Genomic DNA, 13,088 nt, shown 5'->3' on the forward strand with positions numbered 1-13,088 from the left:
TGCTGTTAAGTCCAGAAGGAAAGGTTGAGTTATATTGATTTTCGGAATAGTTGTATGTAGAAATGGCTTATTTCACTTTGCCTTGAGATCCTTTTTCACAGAAGCACCATGAGAACTCAGACACAATTAAAATCCAGTCTGTCCATTACACATAGATGAAAAATCACAAAATCTCTATTGTCAATTAGATTTGGGATATACGTGTTTCGTTGTAAGCATCCTGAACACAGAACCTGTCCACCCACTTTGGGTAAATCCTTCTCAGCGGGCTTACTCGCTGACTTTATACACAGCAATGCAAGAAATGTGACATTCTTGGTAGGTGGGTTCAATATTCTAAACTTTTCTCCCCCACTGACTCTGTTCTAACAGGTGTTTTTGTCTTTATTATTTGGCATTATGGATACTGAGTGTCTCTCTCTCCACTCCCTGGAGTCTGAATTATTGCCCAGTAGGGAATTATCAAGTCAAATTGATTGTTTCAGGTCTCAGAGATGTTTTTCCCTGAGCTCACTTGCTTCTTTGTCCATCTGTGCCTTACACAAAAGAAGAAATAGCCCAGAGGGTCTCAGACTTAAACTGCTTCTCTGAAACACTTTTAGGGTAGCCTCTTTAAGTTGAAAAAGTATGAAGCTTTTAACTGGAGTTTGTCTTCACTGAGAAACACAGGATTCTTTTTTTTCCTTTGGGGGGGGTTGCCTGCTCAGATAACTCTTTCTTTATGGTATTGGTTTTAATGACTAATTTTTGTTTGGATTTTTTTCTCTCTAAAAAGTAATGCACATGATAAAAAAAAAAAAAAACTTCAAGTGCTATAAAGTATATACAGTTAGTTTTCTTCTACTCCCTGAGATTCAGTCCTCTAGCTCATCCCCCAAGAGGGATGTGTCTAAAGCTTCCTATCACATGGAGAAAAAATTCCATTTCTTTGGGGGTACCTGAGTGGCTCAGTTGGTTAAGCATCCAACTCTTGATATCAGCTCAAGTCTTGACCTCAGGGTCTTGAGTTCAATCCCTGCATTGGACTTCATGCTGGGCACAGAGCCTACTTAAAAAACAACTGTCATGATCTCTGCCCTCTTTTCTTTGTTTTTTCTTCCTGCTCCAGGCACATATCCTCTTCTCCAGCCATACCTACTATCTAATTTCTTTCCTTTTAAAACCTTATTGAGATATCTTTGACATATAAAAATTAAAAATATTTAAAGTGTACAACTTGATTTTTTTTAAGGAAGCTCTGCATTCAACGTGGGGCTCGAACTCACAACCCTGAGATCAAAAGTCCCATGGTCTACCAACTGAGCCAGTGCCTTGATGTAAGCATGCATTGTGAAAAGATCACCACAATCAAGCTAAATAACTTATCCATTACCTCTATATAGTAACCATTCTGTGTGTTGGGGGGAGGGTGTGATTTAATTCAAGATCTACCATCTTAGCAAATTTCAAGTGTATAATACAGTATTGTTAACTCTGGTGACTGTGCTGTACATTATATCTCCAGTACTCTTCCATCTTGCATAACTGAAGCTTTGTACTCTTTGACCAATATCTCCTCATTTCTTTCACCCCTGGCAACAGCCATTCTACTGTCTGGCTCCATGAATTTGACTATTTTAGATTCCACATATAAATGAGATCATTCAATGCTTGTCTTTCTGTGCTGGCTTATTTTACTTAGCACAATGTTATCCAGCTTCTGGATGAGTCCTGGGTCATCGCTCCTGGGTACTCTGCCTCTTGGTCTTTGCTCTGGTGGGCCCCTCTGGTGGGGAGCCCTCCATTCTCCTGCAAAGCTTGCTCAGCCTTCCCGGCCCTGTTCAGGTTTTCATTACCACTTCCTTGTATTCGCCTCACATATTTGTCTCCACTACTAAACTGTAAGATCTAAGGGGGAGGAAGTTGAGAAACCTGGCCTCTAGACTCAGCTCAGCTCTTAATAACTATGTGTCCCAGAGAAAAACAGTTAAGCCTCCCAGCGCCCCCGTTTTCTCAACTGCTGCATTTTTGGGGAGTCATCCTCACGCAGGGGCCATGCTAATCTTCTCTGAATCATCCCAGTGTTAGTATATGTGCTACCGAATGAGCACTCATCTGCTACATTTTTTTTTTTTAAACAAGTAGCCAAGTGTTAAAAGACTGAAGAAGAAAGCAGTAACTCATGCTGCCTCTGTGTTCTTAAAGTAGGGAGACATATTCTCTCTTCCCTATACAAATGAAAATAAATATTTCAAGTAAATATCATGATTGCCCCCTAAGAAATATAAGCTTAGTGGAAAAGCAATATGTTTATTGAAGCATATGAACAAAACACTGAAATTTTAAATCTAAGTGATTAATACGAAATCCCAAATTTCATGGAATGTTTAATTAATGGACTATGACCTTCCATTCAAGCAGATAATTTGTAAGTTGGTTGAATTCATGATCTTTTATTGGTAGTCTTTCAAGTAAAATAAAATTATTTAAAATTTCTTAAAGTATTGTTTATAACATGAGCTATGTCTTATGCACTCTCAAGGAGGGATTATGAGGAGCTTGTTACCTTATCTGAATAGTTAAAATACTTAGTACCTAAGCACCAAGATGCCTTTCTAGGAAAGAATTTCATTTAAGTCCAGTTAAATTAGACTTTAATATGCATAAGAGGATAGAATTATTATCTGGATAAATCTGTCATGCAGAGTGTTGTGGCAAGAATTAAATAAAGCCCAGGAGAATAATATTTTAATGGAAAATTTTCTTTAAAAAACTGGAAATAAAAATAGGAATAATTTAACCTTTCAGGTCATGGAAATGAGCTTATAAAATTGTCAGGCCACAAATGTTAAGGTACATTCACAGAACAAGAGGAAATAAAAGGAATCATTAAAGTCTTTTATACAAATAATTTTGAAAACCTGACTAAAATATATTTTGAAAAATATAATTTACCAAAATTCATCAAAAAGATAAAAAAAAAAAAAACCTTAGCTGATAGATTTCCAAAGAAGAAATGGAAAATGTACAAAAGTTGCTTTTGTTCCTTCAAATGTTTTCCCAGGGGAATTCCACAAAACCTTTAGAGAACATAGAATTCCAATGTTATTTAAATTGTTTTAGATCATAGGGAAAAAAAAGGAGTCCCTAAGTACATTTTATAAAGCAAGTATAACATTCAGTATTATAAACTGTTAAGTCATCATTTGCAGGATTGAAGGAGAAACAGACTATGATCATCATTAACAATCCTGAAAAAAAAGCACTGAGCCAGTAGCGTGTTTTATGGGAAAACTCAAGAAATATTCCATTGACATCAGGAAAAATTAAATAATGTTCACTGTCACGTTACAGTGTAACATTGGGCTGAAATATCAACCACTAAGCTTTTAGGAAAGTAAAAAGAAATTAGAGATTCAGATATTAAAAGGAGTTGAGAGAGAGAGCACGAGCAGGGGGAGGGGCAGAGGGAGAAGCAGACTCCCTACTGAGCAGGGAGCCAGAGTCAGGGCTTGACCAGGTCCCAGGGCTCATGACCTGAGCCAGGCAGATGCTTAACCGGCTGAGCCACCCAGGTGCCCCTATCCAGTTCATTCTGAAAAAATGAACATACCTCAAGCATGTATCAAGACAAATTATTCCAAATGAATAGTGTTTAAATGTAAAAAATAAGACAATAAAATACAATATAAAAACTTGAGTAAACTCCTATAAAGGAGGAAGGCCTTTCTAATTATAGATTCAAATCCATAAACCATGAAACAAGAGTATAAAATTCAACCACATTAAAAAAATGACTTCTGCATGAGGTAAAATATTATAAACAAATATAAAAGACAAGTGATAAACCGGGAAAAATCACTTGTAACTCACATTACAAAGGAAAGGCTTACCTTCCTTTTACATAAAAATATCCTTGAAATAAGAAAAAATATGAAAAAATAGGCAAAGGGGTGAACAGACAGTTCAGAATAGGCAATATAAATAACCTTTAGATTTGTGAAAAGATGCTCATCTGCACTCAGAATGAGAAAAATGCTAATTCAACCAGCACCACATTTGCGGTTTCAAAACAGAATTATCTAGCACTCCTCCAATGAACAGGTGCACTTTCCCTTGAATCTGATGTCCGTAATTTTCTGACCAACAGACTCTAGCCTATATGAGAAATATAGCAGACTATAGCAGAGGTGTTGCTGTGATAGTTTGGTGGGTTGCACTACCTGTCTCTTTCTCTGAGAAGCCAACCACTATGCTATGGGGAAGCACAAGCCCCTCAGTTGACAGGAAGCTACAGCTAGTACCAAATTGCCGGTCATGTGAGTATGCCAACTTGGAAGGAGACCCTTCAGCTTTAGTTGAGCTGTCCCAGCTAACACTGCGTGGAGAAGAGATGAGCTGTCTTTGTTAAGTTCTGTTGAGGTTGAAGATTTGTGAGCAGATTAAATGATTGTTTCATTTTAACCCATTAAGGGCTAATTCAGGATAGTCTTTTGAAATTGGTAAGGAAGAAGTGAAACTTTCACTATTTGAAGATAACAGGATACTATATATATATAGTAAACCCTAAAGGCTTCACCAAAAAACTATTAGAACTGATAAATGAATTTAGTAAGGTCACAGGACAGAAAATCAATATACAGAAATCCATTGCACTTTATATACTAATAATGAAGTAGCAGAAAGATAAGAAAACAATCCCATTTACAATTTCACCAAAAATAATAAAATACTTAGGAATAAACTTAATCGAGGAGGTGAAAGACTTGTACTCTGAAACTACAAAACTGAAGAACTATATTTATGAAAGAAATTAAAGATGATACAAACAAATGGAAGGATATCCCATGCTCATGGATTGTGAGAACAAATATTGTTAAAATGTCCATACTACCCAAGGCAATCTACAAATTCAGTGCAATCCCTATCAAAATACCAGTAGCATTTTTCACAGAACTAGAGCAAATAATGCTAAAATTTGTGTGGAAACACAAAAGACCCCAAATAGCCACAGCAATCTTGTAAAAGAAGAACAAAACTAGAAATATCACCATCTCAGATTCCAAGATATACTATAAAGCCAAAGTAATGAAAACAGTATGGTACTGGCCCAAAAATAGACTCATAGATCAATTGAACAGAATAGAGAGCCCAAAAATAAACCCATGATTATATGGTCAAGTAATCTTTGACAAAAGAAGCAAGAATATGCAATGGGAAAAAGATGGTCTCTTCAACAAATGGTGTTGGGAAAACCAGACAGCTACATGCAAAAGAATGAAACTGAACCACTTTCTTCTACCATATACAAAAATAAACTCAAAATGGATGAAATATCTAAATGTGAGAACTGAAACCATAAAAATCTTAGAAGGGAACACAGGCAGTAATGTCTCTGACATTGGCTGTAGCAACATTTTTCTGGGTATGTCTCCTGAGGCAAGGGAAACAAAAGCAAAAATAAACTACTGGGACTACCTCAAACTAAAAAGCTTCTGCACAGCAAAGGAAACAACAAAACAAAATGGCAAACTACTGAATGGGAGGAGATATTTTTTAATGACATATCTGATAAGAGGTTAGCATCCAAAATATATAAAGAACTTATGTAACTATACACCCCTCCCAAAAAAATCATACAATTTAAAAATGGGAAGAAGACATGAACAGACATTCTCCAAAGAAGATGTACAGATGTTCAACAGACACATGAAAAGATGCTCAACATCACTCATCATCAGGGAAATGCAGGTCAAAACTACAATGAGCTATCACCCCACAGCTGTCAGAATTGGTAAAATAAAAAACATAAGAAACAGCAAGTGTCAGTAAGAATGTGGAGATAGAGGAACTCTGGTGCCCTGTTGGTGGCCATGCAAAGTGCTGCAACCACTGTGGAAAACAGTAAGAAGGTTGTTCAAAAAATTAAAAATGGAATTCCCCTATGATCCAGTAAATTGCACTACCTAGTATTTACCCAAATAATACAAAAACATTAATTTAAAAGAATATATGTATCACTGTGCTTATTGCAACATTATTTACAATAGCCAAATTATGAAAGCAGCCCAAGTGTTCCATCAAGAGGTGAATGGATAAAGAAGATGTGGCGTGTACACACACACACACACACACACACACTAGAATATGACTCAGCCATAAAAAAGAATGAAATCTTGCCATTTCCAATGACATGGATGAATCTAGAGGGTATACTGTTAAGTGAAATAAGTCAGAGAAAGACAAATATATGATTTCACTCATATGTGGAATTTAAGAAACAAAACAAAGAAAAAAAAAGACAAACCAAAAAACAGACCGTTAGATATAGAGAACAGACTGATGGTTGCCAGAGGGCAAGTGGATGTGGGGATGGGCAAAGTAGGTGACGGGGATTAAGAGCACACTTAGACCGTGATGAGCACTGAGCAATGCATAGAACTGTTGAATCTCTATATTGTACACCTGAAAGCAATGTAACACTGTATGTTAATTATACTGGAATTAAAATAAAAAATATGTTAAAAAAGGGAGAACTTGATAGAATAAAATCATATCTCATGTTGAAAAAAAGATACTTTTCTTGCATTTTATCATCCAGAGATTAGCCATGAAAATTACTATTGTTCGCACTTTCTTCTGGAAAGCATTATAGGGATAAGATAAAATAACAAATGTGAAGGTGCTGTGAAAACAAGTAAATTCAAAGTATCGTCACAGCAATTGTAAATATAAAAGTGAAAGAAAGGAGGGCTCTGCTTAAAGATATCAGACTGAGAACATGCACTTCCGGTAAAAATGATGGAGTAAGAACCCTTGCCAACATGGGATGTAGAGAAATTTCAAGAAAATAGGAAACAGGTGAGGAGTGGGAACCGATGAAGGGGACGAAGGCAGCACTAGGTAGCGCAAACTCACAATACAGCCAGAAAGGTTGCTGATCATCCCCCCAGATCTCTGGACCGTCTCAGGGTTTGGGCAGCCTATGTACAGTACTTCCACTCTGGGCCAGGAGTGAAACACTCTTCTACAAAGATGACAATGCCCTCCAAAGGAAGTCCACCCCATTCAGGCATTTAAGTGTCTGTGGTGAAATGACTGACGTTTGTCCAGTCATCTCACAAGTAAGTCTGATAATTGACAAGTTGCACTCACATACCCTGGTCTCTCAATCAGCTTTCTGTTGCCTCGTTCTAAAAAAAAAAAAAAAAGATGACTCTCGAAGGAACAGGAATAATACAGGGAATAGAAAAGAATTTTTTAAAAAACTCTCACTAGTATCCTTAGAATGTTTGGCCAAAAAATTTCATCCATTAAAAAGAAGAAAGAAAAAGAAGAAAAGAGAATAGTTTGCTAATAATTATCAGGAAACAAGAAAGACCTCTTTGAAAATTTTTTCCACATGCACAAAAATCAATGGATCGGTAGAAATTCAAATAGAAAAAAAAAATCCTAGAAAGTATTATAAAAAGACTAAGAGTTGTAAATTAGAGGTAGAAAATTCAGTTATGGAGTATCAATACATGAGATCTGACAAATAACTAATGAAAATTCCAAAAAGGGAGAATAGTAGAATTGAAAAGGAGAAATTATCAAAGAACTAGAGTAGTGGTTCTCAAGGTGTTACCCAGGGACCTCTGAGGTCCTCCTTTTTCTCCATATTAACAAAAAAATTGTATCTATATATATCAACAGAGTAGGATGTCAATAGATAATATCAAAAATTGGAAAACCTAGAACTGGCTGCATAAGGCTATTATTTAGAGATAATAGCATTTAGAGAAGTAACTACTACAAGAAACAGGTAAACAGTTAAAGGGATTGTCTGTGGAGTTAGGAGAGGAGACAGAAAAGATTAGTCAAGGATCCTCTGTTTTAAATTTCAGTATTTAGGTAGCTCAATTAATAGAAGGTCACGATCAGGAAGAGACGTCTCTCAGTTTCACATTAGATGGCTGAGAGTTAGTCCTTCCTGAGGCTTAAAGGTGAGAATTATTGACCCCACCCTGGTCTGCCGCTAGGTACTTCCAGTCACGGGCTGCACTCCCCCACCCCCCCCACCCCCCCCCCCCCCCCCCCGTGCAGCTGTAAATGCAGTCTCAGTTTGAGGAACACTGTGTGTGCTAGCTTCCTGGGTAGTAAACTGCTGAGTAACTTCTTTCACCGCTAAGTTGTTTTTGTTTTGTTTCGTTGGTTCATCTCTCTTTCTTTCCCTGCTATCCTTCTCTCCAGTTCCTTGCTCTGTTATCCCTTTATAACTCCTAATTACAAACTTGAAACTCAAGTGATGTTTTTGTGAAAGAGTTTTATATACTTCTGAAGAAAAACACTGGAGCAATTTGTATTGAATCAAATTCTTGGAATCTCTTGCCCTAGTTTGTACTGGAATATTTGGGGAAGCCCAGGGGTATCTCCAGGACAGCAAAGCTCTTCAGAGTGATTTTCGTCTTCTGAACGGAGACATTAAGTGATGATGTTACACGATGGACATTCTGGAATGACGATAGTGGAATAGAGACACACGAGACCCCCAATATGTCCCTGTCCAGCCACATGGGTCCACTGTTTGGACCTACAGGTGTCAGCCATCAGCCTGATATATTATCATGCTGTTCAAGGGGGGAAAAGACATAAACTTATTTTGCAGAACAAGATGGCAGTTGCAGGGTGACCAATCATCTTGGCATGCTGGGGACTATCACAGTTTTAACACTGAGAACCCTAATCCTAAGAAGCCTCTCAGTCCCCCAAACACTGGAATAGTTGGTCATGTTATGGTTAAGATGTCTAGTGTAAAGCCAACTGCCTAGAATAAAATCCCAGCTCCACCACTTACTAGCTGTGTGACTGTCTCAAAATTGCTTACTCCCACTTTTTCTTAATTGCCTTACACGAAAATGGGGATAACATTAGTACCTAACTGCTGTGTTTGTGATAATAAATGACTTAAAACATGTAAAGAACTCAAAATGGTGCCTAGCCGGTGCAAAGCACTCAATAAATATCATCTAATAGCATTCAATAACTATTTTTTAATAAAACCAGTAATAATGTTACTATTTTCAAATGGAAAAATGCTTTATTGTGCACCAGATTTGTGTAAATTATATATATATTAAATTATATATTAAATTATATATTAAATTATATATACATATAAATTATATGTATTAAATTATATATAATAAATTATACATATAAATTCTATATAGATATAAATTCTATAAATATAAATTATATATATTAAATTATATATTAATATATAATGAAATTTCCAAAAAGGAAATTTTTGGAGGCTGATATGGCCAAATAGGACCACTGGGTGTTTTGAGGTGTAAGCTGAATCAAAATCAAGTATTTTCATGGTTAATCCTATAACCTCTGCAGAGATAGCTGTCAGGAAAAGCATCAACCTTTACTCATTTGAGCTGTAGACAGAGTTTCATCAATCGATAATACTAAAACCACAAAAATGAAAATGACTTTCATATCTGATTTCCAGCTGTGAGGGCATGTTCATGTGGATGAAATTGAAGTGGACATCAAGTATTTACTGTTGTCAGGAGAGGTAATAAAATATGGAATGCAGTGACAAAAGGCTGGGTATCATGGAGTTTGGATTGTTCTAGTATTTATCTTTTTGATATTAGGTACATTCATAGTCTTCCTGAAATTAAGGGTTGTAAAAAAAGTACTACAGCCATATAATTCTTTTTGTTGGTTTTGTTTCTTTGCTATTCAACATCTGAACATCCTTCCTCTTTTCTTTTTTCTCTATTCAACATTGGGATATCCTTCCTGTCTTTTGGTAATCCCTAGCATGCAGGCATTGGTCCCACTCTTGATGTGAAGAAGCTAAACATTGTTTTTTCCTGCCCTATTGTAGTGATGATAGCAGTTATCAAACCTTAGCCTATATGCAGCAGGATCACATAAAAGGCTTTTTTTCACATAGGAGTAGATTGCCGGGCCCCACCTCCTGGGGGTTTGAGAATTTACATTTCTAACAAGTTTCCTGTGATATTGATATCTGCCAGGTAGGGATCACACTAGAACCAGTGAGCTAGAATGTGAGCAGATGACTTAGATGGATCCAACTCTGGCAATACCAGGTGTTCAACAGCAGAGATCAGAGTGGGTAAGAAGATAGCTCCTGTGAGTGAACTTAGCTGTCTAGCCTTCCTTGATTCTTGCCTGTTTCCTAATTCTCTCACCTTTCTGTCAATTCTGTAAGCTATCCTGTCCTTTCAGTGAATTATCCTTCTGGGTAAGTGCACTGGGGTCAGTTTCTGTTGGATGCATCTAGAAACACGGACTGAAAAAGCAAGACTGTCAATGAGCAACAGGGATTTGAACTACTGTCAATCTGGGCAGTTTATATAATTGACTATTACTGAGTAAGTGCAGTAACAGAAGAATGTTCTGAGCATGACATGAGCACAGAGGAGAGGACTTGACCCAACTAAGTGCTGGGAAATTGTGGAATGGAAAGTAGGAGAAGAGCATGTTTGGAGAGGGTGTTCAAGACAGGAAATAGGATGAAACTGGAGACACAAGTAGGAATCAGGTATCGGAGAACTCTGTGTGCCCTACAAAGTGAATTTAGGCATTATTTGGCAATATGTAGTGTCAACATTTCCCAAACTTCTCTGATCATATGAATCACTCTGAAGATTCTAGGGTTGGGACACATAATCTAAATGTTTTGTGATTCTTATGATCAAGCATGCTCAAGAAATGTAATCAGAAGGGGGAATGAAGCATGAGAGACTATGGACTCTGAGAAACAAACTGAGGGCTTCGGGGCCGGGGGGGAATGGGATAGGCTGGTGATGAGTGGTAGGGAGGGCACGTATTGCATGGTGCACTGGGTGTTATACGCAACTAATGAATCATTGAACTTTACGTCAAAAACCAGGGATGTACTGTATGGTGACTAACATAATATAATAAAAAAAATATTAAAAAAAAATGTTGCCACAGATAATGAGAATCATTCAAGCATTTTTAGTATGGAAGTAACATGGCTTTCTAGACTATTCTCCAACAGCATGAAGAGATGGTCTTGAGGAGTAGAAAATGGGAAACAGGCAGACCAATTAAGTTGTTGTCCCGGTTATTGTGATAGGAAATGATATGGGTCTCCACAAATCCAGTCCTAAGAAGGAAAAGGATTCAAAACATATTAGAAAAAACAGGCCTTGTTGATGGGATAATATTCAGTAGATGATGTGATTCAAGGTGAGAGAGGGGAAGGAGTCTACCAGGACCACTCCCAGGACTTGGACTTAGTTCATGGATTGACATGTAAATGTTGATTTTTAAAATGTTGGAGGCTGGATGGGGTAACTGGGTAATGGGCATTAAAGAGGGCACATGATAAGATGAATACTGGGTTATATAGTCAACTAATGAATCATTGAACATTATATCAAAAAGTAATGATGTACTATATGCTGGCTAATGGAACATAATAATAAAAAATTTAAAAATTAATAAAAAATAAAAATAAATAAAAAATAATGATGTACTATACCTTAGCTAATTGAATTTAGATTTTAAAAAAAAAGTTGGAGGCAAAACTAAGGTGCCAGGCCAAGCAGAGGAGAAAGGCAGGGTTCAAGAAAGGCACTGGGTTTTTTTTCTGGTAATAATAATGGTTTGTAGAAGGGGAGAGTTCTGGCATCCTAGACACATACGGCTATTGTTGCATAGACTTGTGCCGGAGTGTGTGTGTGTGTGTGGTGGGACAGCCATTTCCTAACGTGGGTTCACAACACAATCCAAGGTTTCTATATGTGTCCTTTGACACGGTCTCAGACGAGGGCAGAAGGGTGCTCAGAGTCTGCCCTGTGTAGCAACAGTGCAGTCAGGGAAAGGGAATGAGATGTGGTCCCAGTGAAAAGTTCAGATGTGGGAGAAGACGCTGCTGTGTGTGCAGCACAGAAGGGGGGTGAGGATGTTGCCAAAGGCCCCATGGAAGGACTGGCCCGAGCGCTTGACCCCGCCACAAGCTCTGTTGGCGCTGTGGGGCTCCTACGTGACACAGTGTGAATCATCCGACTTTCGGTTCCCTGATCAGTTAAGAGGAATAATAAAGGAGATAGTGATTCAATTGGAATAAATAATAAATTAATATAAGAGAATTTGCATGCACAATAAAGCAAAGTGTTCTTGTTGAGAGGACCACAGGGTTGGCATTTATAGCATAAAACATAGTGCTCATCGGTATTGCCACGGGTATTTAAGATCTCCCTTCTAAACATTGCTCTTCATTTCATGTTGTTTTAGTCATGTCTAATATTGATGCATGTTAATTATTTTTCCTTAAAAGTTCTTCTAATTCAAGAGATTCAAACTTCTTTCTAAAATCCAAACCAGAAAAGTGAGTAAGTGGATGCTAGTTAACTTAGTCTTCCTATATCTTTTGCTATAAATAAGTATTATCGAGGGAAGAGCAAAACAGCACAAACGTACTTGTATGGGGCTATGCCTCCTTTACCTTCATCATCTTTCACAGCAGATTTTATCCTCCAACATACGTAACTGGTACTCATACAGCTCAAATGTATTAAACAGTAAAATATGAACACTGTACATAGATTGTACTTATTTAATGCTCACGGCATCCCTTTCAGGTTATTATGATGATTATTCCAATTTTACAAATGAGGAAATCTTGACTCAGTGAATTTAAGTCACTTGGCCAAGGCCACACAGTTAACTACATTTTATAACCAGCTTTCAAATCCTCATCTGATTTCTACCAAGAGAAAGAAAAAAATGATGATCTGAGAAGATTTGCATGGATATCTTCTTGGTAAGCAGCTCACTACATAGCTTATTATGTGGCCTTAAGGAATACTCCTCATTCCAGATAGTATCTAAAAACATTAGAAAGAATTTTTTTTCCATAGAGCTAGAAAGGGCTTGAAAAAAATGTTTTCTAAATCAGCTGTTATATATTTGCTACAAGGAAGAGTACTGATACACACCCATTTCGTATTGCCATCAAACCTTAAGTCCCCTGCTTGGAACTGGAAGGAATTGTTCTGTTTTGACATTTCTGATTGTGAGAAAGCAGTGGGGTGATGTGGCAACCTTCATCT

At 37.2% G+C, this 13,088-nt stretch overlaps 1 pseudogene; it reads right to left on the reverse strand.

Moving 5' to 3' along the window:
- Positions 1 to 1,990: 1,990 nt before the first annotated feature.
- On the reverse strand, positions 1,991 to 2,090 carry LOC113253103 (U6 spliceosomal RNA; annotated as a pseudogene).
- Between the last annotated feature and the right edge of the window lie 10,998 nt (positions 2,091 to 13,088).

The sequence above is a fragment of the Ursus arctos genome, unplaced genomic scaffold, assembly GCF_023065955.2.
Source record: "Ursus arctos isolate Adak ecotype North America unplaced genomic scaffold, UrsArc2.0 scaffold_6, whole genome shotgun sequence".
In the NCBI taxonomy this organism is placed as follows: Eukaryota; Metazoa; Chordata; class Mammalia; order Carnivora; family Ursidae; genus Ursus; species Ursus arctos.